Source organism: Netta rufina (genome assembly GCF_964035555.1).
Source record: "Netta rufina genome assembly, chromosome: 2".
In the NCBI taxonomy this organism is placed as follows: domain Eukaryota; kingdom Metazoa; phylum Chordata; class Aves; order Anseriformes; family Anatidae; genus Netta; species Netta rufina.
Genome location: NC_140124.1, coordinates 15973879 through 15988295, shown reverse-complemented (window position 1 = coordinate 15988295; position 14417 = coordinate 15973879). Strand labels below are relative to the sequence as shown.

General features: G+C 40.2%; 1 protein-coding gene across 1 annotated transcript in view; it reads right to left on the bottom strand.

Annotated features, from left to right (window-relative positions):
• The window catches only part of ZNF438 (zinc finger protein 438), a 45991-nt gene extending 34114 nt beyond the window's left edge, over nucleotides 1-11877 (bottom strand). The window contains exons 1-3 of the mRNA XM_084282325.1: nucleotides 11813-11877; nucleotides 10759-10840; nucleotides 10204-10257 (exon numbers count right to left, since the gene is read on the bottom strand). The gene's annotated coding sequence lies outside the window, so the exon portion shown is untranslated. The remainder of the gene's footprint in view (nucleotides 1-10203; nucleotides 10258-10758; nucleotides 10841-11812) is intronic.
• Nucleotides 11878-14417: the final 2540 nt, after the last annotated feature.

The following is a 14417-nucleotide window of genomic DNA, read 5'->3' as shown; positions in this document are numbered from 1 at the left end:
TTGTCAGCAGTACAATGTCTGTACAATATATTATCCAAAAAAGCGCAACTGTAGATGCAGCTACAGTAAATTTTCCACGGCTACAAACTCGATCCAAATCCATCCACAACAGATTGCGCTGCACATCAGTCAGAAAGGCATTTCCGTATTGTGGCAGGATGTTCTGTCTCCAAAAGGACTTGTGCACGTCACGCACAAATATTTCCAGCGATGCTGCCATCACTGTTTCAGTTGAATTATGACAGTGCCAACGTGGATAAAACCTTTTGGTAGTTCAGCAAGGTTAGCTGACCAGGCTGAAGGAGTGCTGGAAGCCAAGAGACAACTCCTAGGCCTCTTACCGTGGGATGAACTGATGGCGACAGCACTGGGAAACGTTTCCTGGACCTCCCCCGTGCAGGCAACACAGCAGAAGCTGAGGATTCCCTTCAATACACACATCTTCAACTGGCTCTTCTGATGGACTCTGAAGCTGCGTTGTGGCTCACCAGTGTGCACTGCTAACAGGAAATTCTTCTGCAAATCAACCCAATTCTCCTCCTGACCTCTTTACAGGACCTCTTTAGAATTTATCTGAAAAGCGGTAATTTACCACTGTAAATGGAGAGGTTACTGGCATTCATTTTATTTCCAGAAAGAAATACAGCTGATTTTAAGTGAGGACAGTAAGGAATGTCCTATTCTGGGCCTGTGAACCCAGTTTATAATGAAAAAAGCGAATTCCAAAGATACAGGTTTTGAAATTTATTAGGCTTCTAAATTTGCTTAGAGATTTCAACGTGTTTAAAACTTTCACTTTTGGGGGCACCTACAGACAGTCAACTCCATGTGTAAGCCTTCCCATGTAGTCTGGTCCATACTGCAAGTCAAAACACTGAACAATTTCTCTATCTTGGTATAAAACAGTTTGCTAAATATAATTACCAAGGACTGAATTAGTTCCCTCAGACATCTGCACCATATATAAGTAGCAGATAGAGACCGCTGAAGAAAACCCGAAACTGTTATTTGCAAACACCCTCCAAGAAAGTACGTATGGTTATTCGGGGCCAATCAAGTCTCAAAAAGTTGCGTAGGTGAGTATTATCTATTAACAGTTAATTCCTAATAAGTATGTTGGAAATGGTCTCTCTCGTGTTTGATGTCTGAATGTTATAAGGTCACAATTCAAGTAAATTGTTTTCATTAATGAGCAGCACTCATTTTCCAAAATATATCTCCAGTTACATGAAAAAAGGCTTACACTGCCCGGAATAACTGCATGTATTTCTGCCATTACTGAAGTGTCCCAGGGTTAAGAAGGACCCAGGACACTTAGCCAGCTCTATTTCCTTGACAAAGCAGGGCAGTTCCAACAGTACGTAGCTGTCACCATTATGACATTATTCTGATTTCATGCATTTTCCATGCTCCAATCAAAGCCCATTACTCCACAACTTCTGTAGATCAATCTGGGTGTTTTATTTTTGTTGTTGTTTTGTTTTTCTTTCTCCTGTTTTCTGAAGTTAACAGCTTCCTGAAACTGGAATAGATGTATACAGAACAAACAACTGTATAGCGAAGATTTTCCATCAACATAATTAGCAGTCTTCTTAGTCTAAAGAATTCTTCTGCTTCTCTAAAGTTGATCAAAAGATCTCTCAAAGATTCCTAAGTTCTATAAATGCAGTTTGATTTAAAAATAAAAAGTAAAAAAATAAAAAATAAAAGTAGTTCTGTTTTTGTCTTGCAGAGGCAAGTAAACTTACTGTACTGAAATCTGAAAAAAAGAGTCACATTCCAATGAGCATCAATATTACATAATTTTTATACACAAAATAACTCCAAAAGGGTTTTAAAGTTATTACCACTAGATCGATTACACCTGAATAATATTACTAACCAAAGTTTTTTCTTATGAGAAGTAGAGTGTGCCTGAAAACTAGCTTAATTTTAAGCCAAAGGCTACAGCTAGTGGTACAGTGTGCATTATGTGCTTCTCTGCTTGCCTGAAGCAGGACCACAGAACTATGAAGGGGTTGTTCTTAACATTCTAGGAGGTCTTACTATTTTATCCTTACATTATTCGCAAGGACCAAAATCAGACCTCAAAACCGTACACAAGCACCCAGACCTTACATCATGACATATGTGTAAATGTATTGCATTTACCTATTCCTGTAAATTTAAGGTATTTTTACCTTAAAGTTGTCAACTCTTCAAAAGGTCTCAGAAAAGTTGCATTTTGCTCTCCCAGCATACCACCACGTTTGAGCAGAAATTATAAATTAATGCGTTCCAAATGGAATAGATTATTATTGTTCTAGAAAGAACATGACAATTGCTCTGAATAATTAACAGTATATAAAAGCATTATCACAGGTACCTAAGCATGTCATAAGAGACTATGAAAGTTATGGTTTAAAAAATAATTTCAGTTGCTTAGTAAGATCTCTGGCTACTGAAAAAACCCTCAGCTGCTCAGCACTTGTTCCATGAGTAATAAGAAGCCCCTCGGTAGCTGTACCTAGCCTCCACTTAGCTTCAGCTGACAGAGAAGATAGAGAAGCCAGCTTCCCTTGCAATAGGCAGCTGTCTTCACAGTACACTAGTATATAAAGGCAAGTTTAACACTTACATAACATTCTAAAAAGAAACACGCATGTGATCCCTGCAGGTCTTGATCTAGCCTAAAAGGAATTTACGGTTTCATGCTTCTTTTACAGTGAAATTCATCAGGTAGTAGAAGCCTTTAAAAAATTGGATTAAATGATCAAGAATAAAGCCTTTAAATACAGAATCTGTAATTTATAGTTGTTCTAACATGTTTTGTTTACTGCAGTATTTGCAGTAAACAAAGGGATTTGACAACCAGGTGAAAAATACCAAGCAGAAATTAGGTACAGGACAGACATAAATGATGCTAATCAAATTGTCTTAGTTTCAGCATCTCATCTTAAGCAGAAGAGTATCCCCTCAACTGGTCAGAACTGTAAAATCGTGCTCTCGACAGGATTTACCTGCAGCCTGAATAAACATCACAGCAGTTGTTGACAAAAACTTGGCTTCCTTTGAGGGAAGCAAAAAGAGTTCACTCAATCCTCTTGGACCAGATGTGACCACAATTATTTAAGGGCTTGTCACTTTGTCACTGAAATTGACAACCTAGCCAAGAAACTCAAAATGATGGAGCTAAAAAGCAAGCTGGGTTGTCGTGTTTCCGTTTAGCATGACATCTACATTGTTCATCAGCAAAAAATAAGAAAAGACTTCTTCCTAAATGCAAGCTGCATATTCCAAACATGACCTCACAAGTCCTGAGGAGAACAGAGTAAGTACACTACATATCCTACAGATACGAAGCTTCTGACAACTCATTCCATTGCACTATTTGCCTTTTTTAAAAAAAAAAAAAAAGTCAGACTTTTTCATTATATTCTGATTAAGCACACAATACCATAAATTCTTTCTATTTCAAATCTCATCTCTCCTGAAAATGATAAGAGTTGCTACAATTACCCCATTAGAACCAAAAGATCCAAAGCAGGAGGCAGCATGGTTTTTATAAAGCAGAAGATTAAGGAGCGTTATCTCAAGGAAAATCAGATTTATTACTATCCTCCTCTTCAGATTACTGTATAAGCAACGTGTTTTCATCACAGGAAAAAAAATATCCCTCAGGCTCCACAAAGTATTAAGTACATCATTATCCATGTAAGACAACAGAGTTGGCACAACTCTCAAATACAGCACCCTGTGATCAAAACCACTGCAAATTAGTCTGTGCTTATGTTCTCAGTCTACAGACTGTACTGCTGCAACAGATATTCTTGAAGTGCTTGTAGGTTATAAGCAAAAAAAAAAGATAAGAGAAAGATAAACAAGCAACCATTCCACTAACAAGTTGCACAGAGTGTTTTCAGAATTGTCTCTATCAAGAGAAAGATAAAATACTTCCAGTCCAAAAATAAATAAAAAAGGCAAGAACTTTTGAAGCGTTCTCATTACAAAAGCAAAAAGAAACCAACACAACAACCTTCCCCAGGATCCCACATACATCTGGCACCCACTTGCTTATGAAAAGACTGGCAACACGTAGCAGTGGCTTTTAAATGCGTATTTTTGAAAAATGTGATGATCCCTGAAAAGTAAAGCTTACTATTTAGATGTTCCAACCATAAGTAACAGTTAAAGTTGACCATTATTTTAGGCTTATCATCCTGACAGAGTACCTCTTAATTACTGAAGTTTTTTCTGTCTTGACAGGGGAATTCTGTGTTTAAGAATCACACAGAGAAAATGTTGCAGTATAAATCTTGGCTACTCAGAACAAGAAAAAATAATCCCACAGGTCACTAAACTACCCTCTCTAAGGCGAGTTCCCCATAATTAAGGTATCAATTATAATTTCACAGGCATAAGCTGTTTTATAAATAAACTCCACAACATGAAACGTAGGAAAGAATGCCTGTGTCAATGCAACAACCCTTGCAACATGGCAAGGTTTGAACTGAATGCCAACTCTGGATGGTATAGTATGGATTCTAGCACAGAAAAAAAATAGGAGGAAGTCTTCCCCCTTACAGCCTTCCCCCCCAGATTCCCACAAGCTTGCTGAATCGTTTTATTCCTGTCACAGCACCTCCCTGACATCTGCTCTTTGCTGCTCTAGAGCCAAATACAACAAATATAAGTCAGGCTGTTGCTAAATACACCCAAAAAAGTTAGAACTGCAGCCTCCACTAAATGGATTGAAAAGGACATTGCAGTGGGAATGAGTAAATGCTGATCCCGTAGTCCTTTCCTGCTGAACACTGCTTTTGAAGCTTTTGTTTATCACTCGGGTTTGAATTTGAGCTTGATAGAGACTGAAAGCAAATGCAGTTTCTAGGACTTGAACCATACCAAGAGAGAAAACTGGCACAGAGACAAGGACATTTATTTGATAAAGATACCCCCACTGCTATCTTTTATGATTTTTTTACATAGTTGCTAGAAGTTGGCTGGATGACACCAAAAGCCAGTGTTAGCTCATCTCACCCTCCCTAAAACCTCCATCACTCCAGGTACAGAATAAACTTATGAACTGACTTGGATTAAAGCACTTCAGGAACACCTACTCAAGGCATGAGTCCAGGCGACAGAAAAATCAATGCTGAATAGAACAATGTCTCACAGAATTGTTACGGTTGGAAAAGACCTCCAGGATCATCTGGTCCAACCATCCCCCTACCACCAATGTCACCACTACACCATGTCCCTAAGCTCCACATCCAACCTCTCCTTGAACACCCCCAGGGATGGTGACGCCACCACCTCCCTGGGCAACCCGCTCTAATGCCTAACTAGTCTCACTAGTGGCAAGCGACGAGAACAACTGCCCTAAATAACGTCTGTCCAAATTGATGAGGACCCCAGTGTTACTGCTGGAAGTTCTTCCCAAATGTCTCCACTGACAAGAAGGTGAAAGCAAACCAGCAAATACTCCCAAGAGAACACCCCTGTGACCTGACACGGGGGAAGAGAGCAAATGAATCACTGAGATGCTACAACCTTTCCTCCTGTAGGCAAACTAGGGGCAATCCGAATTCCTTGACTCCCACCATCAATACATAGTTTTGGGGGGAGCTTTAGCAGAAAAGATCCCAATGAAAAAACATTGTCTCAAATAATAAAAAAAAAAAAAAAGAAGGCTTACATTCTCCCAGGGAAAAAAAAATAACCTGAACCTGTGTCACTAAATGTTCTTGCACTCTAGATTATCCCATTTCTATAAGAAAACTCCTAAATTAAAATCATCCCTGGAACGCAGAGCTCACTGTTTCATCAACATTAGTATATCCTTTCTCCATTTGCCAACCTGATTTCCCAAAACGTTCCCGTACTCTTGTATCATGAACCAACAGAATAAAAGCTCCTGAATTACTTTTTTCAAGCCATTCATCATTCTGTGTATTTGTGTTACATTTCATCTTTTTTTCACCTTTGAAAGGTTAAACAATCTAACTTTTTTCAATTTCTCTTCATACAAGCAATTTTCCACCCCCATACACACCACTCCTTCAGTCTTTTCTCTCAATCTCCTCTCCTCCACACCTCCCTTTTTCAGGAGGTATCCAGCACCATGCAGTGTGATGACATGCCATATGACAGCACAATACTGATTTTTACCACAGTTTGTCATTTTCTATACTATTCTCCATCACACATTTTCCCTAAGCTAACGTTTGTTTACTCTGACTGTAAGTACAAACATATATCAGAAGTTAACCAAACTCTCAGGAACAAGATTCTTAACTCACAGTCCCCTGCCTTGAGAATGTGCTATCATGAACATTTGAAGACATTATTTCAGGCCAGGTAGCTTTGCTCCCCTCTTCTTCAGTGTAATTCCTTGCTCCTTTCTCACCTATTACAGTCTCCAAATCTGTTATCTGCTTATTAGGATACACTCCCAGAAAGAAAACTGCTGATTTATGAGAAGACAAGACAGAATAAGCAAAGGTAACGGCAGAACTGCAGACTCTTCACCATCACGACTTCCATAAAGCAGTAACTGTGCTTCTGCGTAAGAACTCCTCCATAATGCGATACAACAGACTTGCCCTTTGAAAAAGACTTCAGTAGACAACATAACACGTGCATATGAAAGAAAACATTCCACATCCCACTACCTTACAAGAACTTACAAGAAAACAACCCTGAATTAACTTAATAAAACATCATAGATACTATATTGACCATTAAAGGGAAAATATCCAGTTAAAACTGTTCAAAACTTTCCAAGAAAAAGGCACATCTGAAGCTCTGAAGTCACAACTGCCTATGGCAAAAGAGAGAGAGAATCAAACTTCTCAATTGTTTTTCCTCCAACAGGAACATCATTGTGAAGTTTGTTTAATATTGCCATTTAGGGAAAAACATAACAGAGATTGACCCAACTCTCTGTTCCTAAACACTTTTCTAGAAAGAACAAACCCTTTTTGGAAAATAACAAAAGACAGCTGAAGACATTTGGGTGGTCCCAATGTCAGTCCTGAAATACAAAACAGTGCTTCCTTTCCAAATCCAGTTACAATTCGTTTTCCTTCTTCAGTAAAGCCTCCAAAATTGCTTATGACCACAGCAGTAAATCCCACTAAATATCCATATTATTAATTTGGGAGATTTTACTGACAGATTGGTAACTTTAAAGTGCTTGATTCATCCTACACTGAGCACATCTGCATAACGAGCTATGCAGCTTTTTAGACTGATCCTTTTGGATTCTCTAACAGTATTTTGGGGGGTTCACCAACATTTACCTTTAAGACAGTGCATGGCATTAACAGAGTCTGATGTTGGATTGAACACTGATATTTAAATAACCGTCTCACTTCCTAAAAATATGGATCTACCTTATTTCTTCACCACCTGCTCTGTTTTGATTGAGCCGACAAAGACCAAAAGCTGTTAGAATCTCATGTCTTCCTGTATGTAGTGGCAATTCACTGAAACAGCAGCCTGATACAAACATGAGATTACAGGCACTCGCAGAAAACTGACAGGCTGTAACCTCACTTAAGGAGGTAAAACCACTCAGGGAAGGCCAAAAAAAGCCTGAGATTAAGTTTTGTACTGTTGCTATTTAAAATCAATGACACGTAGAATACTGAAACAAGTTACAAATCAGTAACAGGAAAAACTCTGCTTTCTATTTTTCATCCGAAAGAATCACAAATGTACACATAAGAAAAGTGGCAAAGAAGCATGACTACAGCAGAACTCACATCAATTTAAGCTGTAATCTGTCACCATACATAATTTATTAAAGTGTTCTTCCTAAACAACAGCCCTTAGAAGAGCAGAGTTCCTTTCACTTGTAACTTGTAATGGTCAAATTACAAACCGAGTAGTCAGAAGATGCACCCTTAAGGCTTTGTTTGGTTTGGTTTCTGCTGTTTTAAAGAGGGCAAGTGAAATCGTTAAATAATTCCTACAGATATTCCAACCTTCATTTACTGATAATATCTGACTTTGTATGGGAGATTGAGTAGGGAAATCTTCCAAATTCAACCACACAGCAAAAATCCTCGATGAACTTAGAAGCTACCTAACAGCCCAAACCAATTGCACTGAGAGATCCAGGTAAGCCTTTCAGGTGTAGTGTCATTCTCCCGACAGCCCTTGTACCTACTTGCATCAAACATTTTCTGAGTTGCTTTTCCACCTCAACGCACCTGCCTTTCTCAGCAAGAAGCCAAGCAGGACACAAGAACATTCTTGTTCTTTCCACCTTCCTGCCTTCCCAGAGACTTACTGTGACAGGGGCGTTTTAGCAAGACTGGGGTACTCAAAAGCTCGTCTCAGCACGTGACCCCTCTCTAGCATTAAACATGATTATGTTTTCTAAATCAATCTTGTTCTCTGCCTTTCTGAAAAATATTAAAGGACTGAGCCACAGAATGAAACTACAGGACACATACAGAGACATTTACATCCTATCGCATCTGCTAAAAGTTACACTTAGGGGAAAAAAAAAAAGTAAATAGACATATAACCATTACTCACAGTACTCAATACTGCAGAATTTTACACTTTACATAACCCCATGAAAAAAGCTTAACCACAAATGAAGTGACCACAATGCATCACAGCTCTGAAAGATGCACTGAGCTATATATTATTTCCTTTCCATTTGTGCACTGCCTGTAAGCATATTGACAGCTCAATGCTAAGCCTGTTTCAGCATCAGGACTCTGGCCAGCCTGCCCTCCGGCAGGACTTTCAGTACAGTAAACCCTTCAATAAAAAGGCAAAAAAGGACCAAGAATAGAAAGAATATTTCACAAGCTTTTGTGAGGAAATGGTTCTTTCCTAAAGTAGTAAAAAGAGTGAAGTACCAAACCAAAGATAGTCTTTCCTTGCTGAATGCACAGCACAGTTGTACCACTGTTAGATGGATGGCGTTTTGATTACGCTTTTCATATTAATTAGTAAGAATTATCAAATTACGATGTATCGCTACACTAACTGTGATAACGTTTCCTAAAACATTTAATTATGTTTATAAATCCCCAGGAAATCAGTCCTTTAATAAATAAAAAATGCTTGAATACCCCTCCCACTGAGTTTAATCAGCTTATTAAGGACAAACCAATACCTCCAAACATTGTGCTATAGGAAGTCAAAGACACAATCAGCAAACATCATGTGAGGAGTAGGATGGTTTCTACCCAGCTGTTCTGTGTGTTTTCATGAAGTCATACAGAGAAAAGAGAAGATGACATGATTCTTGAAACACCATCTTAAGTTAACAGTAAGAACCTGTTTGCTACGCCAGCAAGAGAAAGCAAGGAAGCAAAAAGTGACTGTAAGTTTTTATTCTCAAAACTAAAAAAAAAATCATTAAGGATGTACACAATAAGTAGTTTTAATATTTACATTGTACAGAAGTTTACACTTCATTCAACTCTGATAATAACAATATGCAAATATACTTCATAAGTGTTCAAGTATTATCCAAGCATAACTGTTCTGTTATTTGGCAATATTTGTCTTGTAAAAACATATGCTCATATTTTATCTTTTTTTTTTTTTTTTTTTTTTTAAGTTAAAAACGTGTTCTGGTTCCCCGTAAGTCAATGCTTCCATTTTATCATTATAATTAAGTCTAAGCAAGTAAGGACAAAATCTTAAATTGACTGCAGATAAGGATAAGCATTACAAAATCTTTTACTGCTGCTGAACCAATATTTTCTATGGAAATTTTGAACACAGTTCCATTGGAGTATGCCAATATACCTTGATGACATTATAGAAATGATTCAAAGATACCCAACATGTCAAGCACGGAAACAAAGACTGTCTATGTAAGGAGGAAATTGCATGAATTGAGTGAATCTTTCTTTGACCCCATTTAAACAGAATGTACAACACAAGATTGCGAAACACTTTGTGGCATTTCCTCAGCCCAGTTTTACAATATTATAGAACATACAAACCATAGGAACAGGACACATTCTAAAATTTCCATTCAAAGAATGCAGAACAAAAATGTTGCTAGAATTGAAAGGAGGTAAGGTAGCTAGATCTACCATTAGAAAGAGGTGCTTCTTATGAAGTATCTGAATACAAACTGTACCTTACAATATGCAATCTCTTTATGCTCAGACAAATACAGATTTAAAAAAAAATATAGAATATTCTGCAAGGATGTTAACTGTATTCTTTCAAAGTACCCACCTTTCACATCCTGTTCCTGCTATGGCCAATAAGATATTTCATCCATCTCAATCCCTGTTTTAAAGAAAACAAAAAACAGGAAGTCCCAGTATCTCAGGAAATGTATTTAGCAAAGGACAGAAAATCATATTAAATAAAACAGAGGCATAAATTTTAGAGAGCAGTAAATAAACAAGAATTCTACTAAAACATATTTGTTCTCAATAGATCAAATAGAGTGACATCTTCTTTGAGGCTTACCATATGTTTACAGTGATTTGAATGAGAAGTTACAGTAATAAATACTTCAATCAATGTTGTTAAAGTAACTGAAGTTAAAACATTCTTGATTTGACCACTTATCTTTTTTTTTAAACTCTGTAATTGTAACTTTACCAAAGTTTTCAGCAAGCTTCAGATCGAAGTTGCATTTCTGTCATTTGACTACATATTTCTTTTTGACCTGACAACATCCAACTCATTAGGTACAAATAAAAACCGCATGCAACTATCACCATTTTCATATAAAGATTTAAAACATTAAAAACATTACGCCACTTCCATAAACAATATTACCTCTTCACATAACAATCCTCAAAACACCCCAAGTCACCGATGAAGAACATTCCGTTGGTCTAACGCAGCATAATCATTGCACCTGTGCATTAAAAACACATACATATATGTGTCAGTTACTAAGTATATCTGAGGTTTTGTATGAGAAAGTCAAAAATCCCTCATCATACACTGTCTTCGCTATTTCCAACATCCTCAGAAATGAGAAACTGATGCATAGGAAACTATTGTTTCCTTCTTGAACACTTTGAAAAACAGCTTAGTTACAGACTATCTGGTTACCTCAAAGTTTATTACTTTACCAGCTGGGGCAAAGGTTAAAAACATTTGCATACAGCGTTAGTTTTATTCTGATGCCCCAGCTATGTTTCAAGAAAACATTATGCTGGATCCATTGCAAAAAAAAATAATAATAATAATTTAAATTTGGACCATAACTACTGTAAGATTTTTCCTTCCTTTTCCTTTCTGATTTTTAAGGAACTTTAACTTTGAAAAAAGCCTGATTCTTTTAGCAAGTGAGGCAGAAAAAAAAAAAAAAAAAAAGATATGCCCTCATCCCTTAAATGTACACTTTGCTTTGCAGAAAAATAGCTTAAGAAATTGATTATACACAAAATTAGCACTAGAAATATGTTGGTATGGTGAGATTAGACTGAAAAAGAGGCAGATCGGCTCCTTGGTTGCTGAACGGCCTTGTGAAGAAAAAGGTGTGCACAGGAGCTGCTGAGGCTTGATGGAGCAGCGCCTTTACCTCACCTCACCCTGCTATTTGGCCGTTTATCACGGAATAACGACAGGCACGGCCGTTATTAACGGCTCGGGACGGGTTCAAATGACTGCGCCGGGCTGGCGGCACAGCGGCGAAGGACCCGGCCCCCAGACCGCGACCCAGGCGCGGAACCGGGCCAAGCTCCGGCTTTTGGGGCCGAGCTCCCTCAGCCCGGCCCGGCCCCGCCGCCCCTCCCGGCCCCGCTCCCCCCCTGAGGCGCTGCCTCCCCCCCCCCCCCCGTCCCGCCCCGTCCCGTCCCGCCGCGGGGGGCAGGGAACTCACGCTCGCGCCCCCTCCGCCTGCTGCGTCACGGCCCCGCCACGTCACGGCGGCGGCGCGCGGTGGCGTCACCCGCTGAGGGAGTCCCGGCGCGGCGCAGGCGCGGTGATGGCGCCTCGCGGCTGGGTGGGGGGGCGGGTTGGCGGGAAAGGCGCTGAGGGGACGGCGGGGAGGGGAGGGGGCAGTTGGGGTGCAGCCTGCCCCAGGGGGACGTGTTGGATGTTCGTGGCTCCCCTTCCTCGTCAGACATCGGTTATGGGGAGGCTGAGGGCTGCATGCATCCGTCTGACACAGTGTCTCAACTAAACATACACCTGACATGGCGAAATGGTGCCTCACCTTCCTCATACCTGACATGGCGTCTTGCCTTCCCCACATACCTGACATGACGCCTCGCCTTCCCCACGCGCCTGACATGGTGTCCTGCCTTCTCATTTAACGTGACATGGCACCTTGCCTTCCCGCATACCTGAGATGGCAGCTTGTCCTCCTGCATACCTTACATGGAGCCTCACTTTCCTCACACCTGACATGACACCTTGTCCTTCCACACACCTGACATGGCGTCTCACCTTCCTCATGCCTGACATGGCACCTCGTTGTCCCACATACCTGACATACCACCTCGCTTCCCCCACACGCCTGACACGGTGCCTTGCCCCACACACACACACCTGACATGGCGATCCTCATCCCCACACCTGACATGGCGCCTTGCCTTCCAACACACCTGACATGGTGCCTCACCTTCTCCATGCCTGAGGTGGTGCCTTGCCATCCCACATACCTGACATGGTGCCTCACCTTCCCACACACCTGACATGGCACCTTGTCTTCCCACATACCTGACATGGCACCTCACCCCCGACACACACCTGACATGGCGATCCTCATCCCCACACCTGACATGGCTCCTCACCTTTCCACATACCTGCCATGGCACCTCACCTTTTTCACTCCTGACACGGCCACACACCTGAAACAGTGCCTCGCCTTCCCACACACCTGACATGGCACCTCACCTTCCCACATACCTGACATGCTGCCTCATCTTCCCACATACCTGACATGGCACCTCACCTTCCTCACACCTCACGTGGCGCCTCGCCTTCCCACACACTGAAGGGAGGAACGAGTTAGGCAGGAGGGAGATCACAAAGTGCAAACGGAGGAAGTGTTCAATATGTAGATGAGCAAAAAACCCTCAGGAAAAATAAAAGGGATTTTCTTATTATTACTGTTATTCCTCTAACCTTCTGTTCTTCAACAAAGCTGGTGCTCGTGAGGGGAAATAAATGACTTCTACCTGCAGGATTTCAAAGATTAATGGAGCCACCTGCTTTCCCAGATCCATCCTGTGATACAGGGCTGTCCCCATCGCCACAGCCTGCTCTCTTGGATGTGCTCTGCCAGGATGCCCTGACCTCCTGTGAGCCCACACCTAGCACAGCTGCTCCGTCGTGCCGTAGTGGTTGCTGAAAAGGGGGGTGACAAGGGCACCCCAGCCACTGCTGGGACAACGAGGATGGGAATTTGCACTGGCACAGCTCCTGGGAAGTGGGAGCGGGGCATATGGGGTTGGGCTAAACATTTAATTCTGCTGTCTTTTGCTATCATGTGCTTAGAATTACACCGCTGCTGTGGTGTTTAAGTCCAAGAGCATCAGAAATGTCAAAAATAGGGGCCAGGGTAGGAGAGGATACAAGGAAGGGTAGGAGAGGATACAAGGAACGATGGAATTCTTCCCAAATCTCCACATCTCTCCACATGTACCTGAGGCTGAAATTTGAACTTTGCCTTTCCAAGCCACAAATGAGGCATAATTAGCATATGATGGTTGCTGATATATTGCATGCCACCTGGAGAGACACAAAATATTCATTCTGGTGTGCAAATGTGTTTGTGCCTTTACCAGCTATTAATTTTCATTAAAAAATATAATAAAATGCTATGATGCATTTATCTGATGTTGGTGAAAGAAAAAAAGATACTTGATGATGATGGTGAGACAGTATAAAATTCCAGTGTGGACTGTTTTATTCACAGAAAAGATCAGTTACTTCTAGGAGAGCACATTCATTTTCCTAAAACCATATTTCACAATAAACGATAAGAACTTTGTAGCAGTGGTAATTTATCTTAATCTGGAATATCACTTCTTAAAACAATACTGGGAAAAAAATCATTCTAACTCCTGTTGAAGGTAACATTTTGTGTGGAGTAGCACGTCAGCGTCATAGTTTATGATACTCTGAACTTCTGCTTTTTGAATATTTTATGGAAAAGTGTGCTAGGGATCTCAATTCCACTTGATAAGTTTGTTTTGAGAATGCCATTTTCTTAGAAGCAATATAAGTTCATACTTACCATTGAAGTTAAATAGTACATAATAACCAATGTCCAATCACTAGAACAGAAACAATTTAAAGCAGTAGTACCTGATGAAGTTATTACTTTCTCTTTTTACAAACTATGATGGACAGAGATAATAATTGTTTTAGAGATTGCATTGGTAATCATTTAGAATAAATAAAATAAATGTAGATAAATTTCTCCTCCATCCTTTGTATAAATTATAAGAATGGTAATGGACTATCACGTACAATAA